The sequence below is a fragment of the Cannabis sativa genome, chromosome 3 (assembly GCF_029168945.1).
Source record: "Cannabis sativa cultivar Pink pepper isolate KNU-18-1 chromosome 3, ASM2916894v1, whole genome shotgun sequence".
Taxonomy (NCBI): domain Eukaryota; kingdom Viridiplantae; phylum Streptophyta; class Magnoliopsida; order Rosales; family Cannabaceae; genus Cannabis; species Cannabis sativa.
Genome location: NC_083603.1, coordinates 34,193,369 through 34,201,139, shown reverse-complemented (window position 1 = coordinate 34,201,139; position 7,771 = coordinate 34,193,369).

The window sequence follows — 7,771 nt, the reverse complement described above, 5'->3', positions numbered from 1 at the left end:
TATTCAATTTAAGTTGTTTTAAAATTAATTTACAACTCAAATTTAATTTTCTATAAATATATATTGCATTTCGAAAAATTGAAGTATTTAAGAATACAATTTTCAAAATTGCTTGTTAAAATAAAATAAAAATAAATCCTGAAAAATTATTCTAATTTTATGTTGGCCCAAAATTAATTTACAACAAAAAATATAATTTTCCTATTTAATTAAATATTTAATAAAAAAATTAAATATTTAAGTATCATGATTAAGAATCAACTTAAATATTAATTTTCTATTTAATTAAATACACTAGAAAAATACTTCAAGCAAAATAGATAATATCTATCTAGATTTTCTTTGACTAATTAATTCAATTTCTAATTATAATATATTTTAATTCATTTGTTTTCAATTAATCATTAAATGAAAAAATCATTGATTTAAGTTGGTCCAAAATTAAAATAAATAATTTTCAACTTTAATCTATTTTTCAAATAAAATTCGAAATTTCTACATTTAAGAAATACAATTTCGAAATTGTGGGCAAAAGATTAATAAAATAAAATAAAAATATTTTGAAAATTATTCAAATTCAAGTTATTCTGAAATAAGATTTCAAACTTAAAATAATTTTCAATTTTAATTAAATAACATGAAAATAATAATATTTAAGTATCATGATGAAAATCAACTTAAATATTTAAATTTTCAATTTAATTAAATGTTTTAAATTCAAGAAATAAATAATTAAGTATAGAGAAGACTTAATTATTAATTCTAATTTAATACTAGGAAAAATATACTTAACTTACATTGTACAAAAATTAATTATTAAACAATTAATTTCACAATCTATGGTATTTTCCTAATTAAATATTAGAAAAAATAACTAGTTCTAGAAATAACTATCTAGAATATATATCATCAACTAAGTATTTTTCTAAAAATTAACTTTAAAATATTAAATGAAAAATAAATTTCATATATTTTAAAAGTTAATTATGTTGCTAATTCAATTTTAATTAGGTTAGACTAAAATAATTAACCTAATACAATTATTTAAATAAGGCAAATGTGCCTTCACAATTGGGGTAGTTCATGTGAGGGGGAGCTGGGTTCAGTATGTCGTACCCACTTCGATTGGCCCCCAACTCTCACACAAGGCCCAAAAGAGAGGAATTTAACCTTTAAATAAACAATTGTTATTCATTGAATAAGCCCAAATCTAATTGGGCCTAAATAAATTTACTTATGTCAAAATTTATTTTAGCAACCTAGTCCATTTACTTAATAAAACTTAAATGAGCTTCCTATATGCATCTAAGCCCAATATCAAACATATAAGCTCACACAGGTCAAATGATTTGGATGGGCCCTGTCATGTTACTAGGTTTACACAGATGAAAGAAATAACAAAAATTACCTGTTACAAATTATTTATAAGATCTATTGACAATTGGACTATGATTAAAATCGGATCATTGGATCTGTCAACAAGTTAATCATAGCAATTTAGATCAAATAAATAATAGGTTTGTAAAAATAAAATTTGTATATTAATATATAAACAAACAATACAAACAAATAACTGATCTGGAATATCTGGAAAGTAAGATAAGATATCTCAATTTTAAAATTTAAAATAAAATAAAATTTTAAAATAAATATCTTAACTAGAATTCAAATTTAGGTTGTTAGAGAATATTTGAAAAAAATTCAAAATTCAACAAACTCCTAAATTTCATAAATTCTAACAAAAAATCAAAAATATCTAACCAATTTTTCAAATATCAAGTTTATTCAAAATTTAAATTTATTTAAAATTTCTAATAAGATAATATAATAAAATATCTTGAATTTTAAATTTAGATATTTCATTATTATATTCTAAGTCTTATAATTTAATAAATTTAAATATTACATAAATAAACTAATTGAAAAAATAAGATATTTTATATGGTTAGAATATTTTAAAAAAAAATAAGTTTGAAAAATTTAAGGTTTGAAACCGTAAAATATCTAATCAAACTAAACTAACCAATTTTTCAAATTTCATGTTATTTTTGCCAAAATATAATTTTAATTAAAAAAAAATGTCTAATAAGATAAAATGTTAAACCTAACATATTCATAATCTTATAATTTTAATTAATAAAATATATTTCAAAAAATAACAAATTTGAAAAAAAAAATATGATATGGTTAGCAAACTTTGAAATTTGAACAAGATTATTTTAAAAGATAATATTTTAATATCAAAGTAAGATCATTCAAATTTAATGAAAAATAATATGATCTTATAATTAAAATAAATAAAATAATCTGAAATTTTAAAATTAACCATAAGGCTCCTTTTTGAGAAATCAAAATTTTAAAATTCAAAGCCTACTAATATCAGAAACTAATTTTAATTAATTAAAAAAATTTATAAAAATTAATTTTATTCTGAAAATTAGATTTTTGATTGAAAATTCAGATTCTACACAAAATTCTACCAAAAATGGCTTTTGTTTCATTGAAAAACGATTTTTGAATCAAAAGTTATGACGAAAACAAGTTTGAGGCACAAGGGTATGCATTGCATACCCCTGCGCGCGCGGAGAGGGGTGTCTGACCGAGCATCAAGGCTGCATGCAGCCTATCTGACTGAGGGACACGGGCGGGACGCGTCTGCAGACAGCCTGTGTCCGAGTTTCCTCGGTCAAGCTGTTTGAAACCGCGTGGAAATGCCGAGAATTCCCTTCGTGCGCACGCGTGTGTGCAACCTGATTTCAGATATTTTCATTCAACTTCAAAAAATCATATCTAATTCATAAAAAATCCAAATTAGGTTCTGTAAAAGCCTAAATTTATTAATTTTTTGTCTACTTTCCAGTAAAAATAATTCCAGATCGAAATTAAAAATATTTCAATAACATATATTGCGATTTCAAAACTATCAAATAAGCACATAAACCACATGAAACCATCTAAATCAACATATAACATCGTTTTAATTAATATTTCATGAAAGTAAATCATTACCATGGCTCTGAGGCCAGTTGATGGAAATATTTTACTAGGATCTAGATTTACTAACAAGTATGTTTCATTAACATCCTAATATGAATTCTAAAACAATGAAATAAACACATATAAAGTTTAGTAAACCTCACATTGGGTGCAGCGGAATATAATGACTCCTTCCGTTCAGATCTCTAGCCCTTGATTCCTTTCCGTAGCAGAGCATCACCAAGATCAGAACTTGGATCTCTTTCTCTCCTTCCTTTGATGCTGATTCTCCTTCTTGTTGTTTGGAATCTCCTACAGTCTTACACACTATGATTGAGATACCACTTGATGTGTGTGGGCACTCACTCATTCACTCAAGGTTCGAAATTGAAGAAGAAAAGAGAAGGGAAGTGGCGGCTATAGAGAAAGAATAGGAGGCTCCAATTTCATCTGACAAAGTTAACAAAGTTAAGTGTGAATGAGAGCCATCACTATCTATTTATAGGTAACCACCTAGGTTTAAGTTAGAATTATTTGGCATTAAATAATGAAAAAATAAATGATAAAAGCCTATAAGAGTGGCCGGCCATGGGCTTTGGATAATGGGCCTCACTTATGCAATTTTGCTATTTTATCATTTCTGCATCTCATTTTCTCAAAAACGCCAATTTTCAAATTCAAACATTTAAATGCCAATTCTAATTATTTAATAACTAAAAATTAATTATTAAATAATATTGTCATTTAATATATTTATTAATTTAGACATATAAAGTCTCTTAATTAATAAATAAACCTAGAATCTCTTTTCTTTACAATTTCGCCCTTGCTTAGTGAAAATTCACAAAGTAGACATAGTCTAACTTTAGAATTATAATTGATTAATTAAAATCAATTAACTTAGCCTTACAAGCAGTATGGTCTCAACTAGTATTGGGACCATGGGCCTATATAACCGAGCATCAAATAAGTCGAACTGAATTTACCAAGTAAATTCCCTAACTTATTAATTCCTTATTGAATCCACACTTAGAACTTGGAATTGCACTCTCAGCCATATAGAATGCTCTATATGTTCCACGATATAGATACGTCATTAGTTATCCATTGTTATAATCCTAATTCGATCAATGACCCTCTAATAGATGATCTACATTGAATAGGCACTAAGTTACCGTTACACATTCAATGTATTTTATAATTAAAACACTTAGCTCCGTATAAATGATATTTCAGCGAAGTGAAATGAGATCTCCACCATTTATCTCTGTTTAGCCAAGCTCGAAGGATATCATCGTTTCACTTCTAAATTCCTATAGAAGTTATAGACTCCATATTTATGTTAGCGCTCCCACTCAATCATACTATCATGTTCACAAAATGTACGTATCACCCTGACCCAAAAGTAGGCTTAACTAACAAATCAAAGAACATGTATAATACTCTTGAGATCGAACCTAAACATATCAGGATTAAGATCATTTGATCTAGGATCAACGGGTGATATTAAATTGAATAGATATTACGGTAAATTTTAATATATCTAATCAAAGTTCAATATCGGTCCCTTCCGATGTATACTCCATACATCTGATACTGGTAAACTTTGCCAATGCCCTGGAAAGGACATAACACTTATCCAAGGTGTAAGAATACCTATCGCTGATTATATCATGCCAGTCTAAATCCAGTGAACTGACAAATCAGGGAATAAACTTTCGAACATACAATTAAGATTATATTCCACTGTGCTGACAACACTATAATCATTAATAAATTCATATGTTCTGGACTTAAATAGAATTCATACATTATATATATAATCATGAAATAAATCATTTGAACCATGCAACATAAAATGTTATTTCTGATCTTTATTAATAAGTAAATTTGATTATATTGAAATGAGTTTTATTTAGGGCATAAAACCCAACAATAATCTCGTTGTGTCCAGACACGAAGGTGATCCCTATAATCGTGGGATTGAGTCAGAGAAATATGGAAACCTGTTCCAGTTTCCTATTTCGTGTATTGTAATTATGTAATCATTGTAATTTCCTAATTCATACATTGTGAGCAAAAGGGAAATCATCCCTCATGCATTAAGCCCCTATAAAGAGTGGCCTAGCCTCACTATGAAAGGGATGGAGAAAATTGCTTGAGAGAGAGATTCTAGAGAGAAAATAGTGATCTAAGAGAATTACTCAAAGATCAATTGTAAGAGTTGTCGGAGAGAGAAAACACTTTGTTCTTTCTCTTAAGTTAATACAATACAAGGGGAGTAGGCTATTACCATGCTCACGGGGCCGAACCTCTTTAAAATCCGGTGTTCTTCTTACTTTATCGTTTTTGTTCTCTTTTAATTATATTATTAATCGCTTATTATTTGACTCACTATCGTTGGCTAAAAGCAAGGTCAACATTTTGGTGCTTTCATTGAGAGCAAAAACCCAAGTTTTTTGTCTTAAATTCTGATAGGCATACAAGATGGTTGTACAAACTCGTAGAGGCCTTGCTGATCAGGGCAATCTGATGGTGATAGATCCCAACATGTAGTCCCTTGGAAACACGAGAGGACCACCAGGGACAAACCCTGAGCAGGTCAACAAACAACCACCTACTGTGGGCCATGGAGTGACTTCCCCTCTGGTTAGGATCACACCAGGCGTGCAAGAGACTGGGAATACCAGTTCAGCATCTGATTAATCCACTCCAACACTGAGGTCCCATTTACCACTAATGTTCACAGGCCAGTTGGAGACGATAATAAAATCCAAAACCTCCGAGCAGCCCTTGGGCTCATGCAAGGTCATAATAACACTTTGCACCATGATTAAGAGGATCTTCGTGCAGCTATAAACCTTGCATTCGACGAGCAAAAACGTCAGTTTAAAGAATGGATGGACAGGGAGATAGAAACTTTGAGGGATCAGCAGGCAGCCATTGATGATCGCATAAGGTAGGCCACTGTACTAATAAGAAGGGCCTACCAAGTCGCCAATTAACAACCGGCTACTACGTCCAGTATCCCTTTGGGCAGTTTGGAAGGATGTGCAGTTGGGCATACTGCACAAACCCACAATGGTCAGTCGTCCAATCCACGGCCACAAGTCCAACATGTGGCCCAAATGGTAGACGGCCAGATCCTGTTGGACTATCCCTTGGGTGGAGTTATACACACTAACTTCACCCCAACTAAAATTTCTGGTTAACCTGCCGGCCAAACAAGTCAAAAGCCAAGGCCACCTGGTACTTCAGTATTCGATAGGTTGGACGCTGCACATGACCTCAAGACTGACCTAAATCGAAGAAGCTGTTGGGATTTTATGCCCAAAATAAAACCCATTACAATCTAATCTGATTTGTTATCAATAAGAGATTAGAAGTGATTTATATTAACATGTAGTTTTCATGTTTATGGTTTAATATATATACAAAATTTGTTAAGTCCAGAACATATAGTGATTCACAATTATAGTGATGTCAACACAGTGGAATGTGATTGTGATTATATGATTCGAAAGACAAAGTCCCTGTTTCATCAGTGCATTGGATTTACACTGATGTGATAATCAGCGATGAAGTGTACTTACACTTTGCATAAGTGTTATGTTCTTTCCAGAATATTGGCAAAGTATACTAGCTTCAAATGTATGGAGTATACATTGGACTGGACCGATATTGATCTTAGTTAAGATATTATAATACTTACCGTTGTATCTTTCCAAGTCAATATCACTAGTTGATCTTAGATCAAAAGATCTTAATCCTGATACGCTTAGGCTCAATCTCAAGAGTGCTATTCATGTTCTTTGATTTGTTAGTTAAGCCTACTTTTGGGTCAGGGTGATACATATATTTTGGGAACATGATAGTATGATTGAGTGGGAGCGCTAAACATAAATATGGAATCTATTGTTGGGTTTTGTGCCCTAAATAAAACCCATTTCAATATAATTAGATTTACTTATTAATAAAGATCAGAAATAACATTTTATGTTGCATGGTTCACATGATTTATTTCATGATTATATACATATAACGTATGAATTCTATTTAAGTCCAGAATATGAATTTGTTAATGATTATAGTGTTGTCAGCACAGTGGAATATAATCTTAATTATATGTTCGAAAGTTTATTCCCTGATTTGTTAGTTCACTGGATTTAGACTGGCATGATATAATCAGCGATAGGTATTCTTACACCTTGGATAAGTGTTATGTCCTTTCCAGGGCATTGGCAAAGTTTACCAGTATCAGATGTATGGAGTATTCATCGGAATGGACCGATATTGAACTTTGATTAGATATATTAAAATTTACAGTAATATTTATTCAACTCAATATCACCTGTTGATCCTAGATCAAATGATTTTAATCCTGATATGGTTAGGTTCGATCTCAAGAGTATTATACATGTTCTTTGATTTGTTAGTTAAGCCTACGTTTGGGTCAGGGTGATACGTACATTTTAGGAACATGATAGTATAATTGAGTGGGAGCGCTAACATAAATATGGAGTCTATAACTTCTATAGGAATTTAGAAGTGAAACGATGATATCCTTCGAGCTTGGCTAAACAGAGATAAATGGTGGAGATCTCATTTCACTTCGCTGAAATATCATTTATACGAAGCTAAGTGTTTTAAGGATAAAATACATTGAAGGTGAAACGGTAACTTAGTGCCTATTCAATGTAGATCATCTATTAGAGGGTCATTGATCGAATTAGGATTATAACAATGGATAACTAATGACGTATCTATATCGTGGAACATATAGAGCGTTCTATAT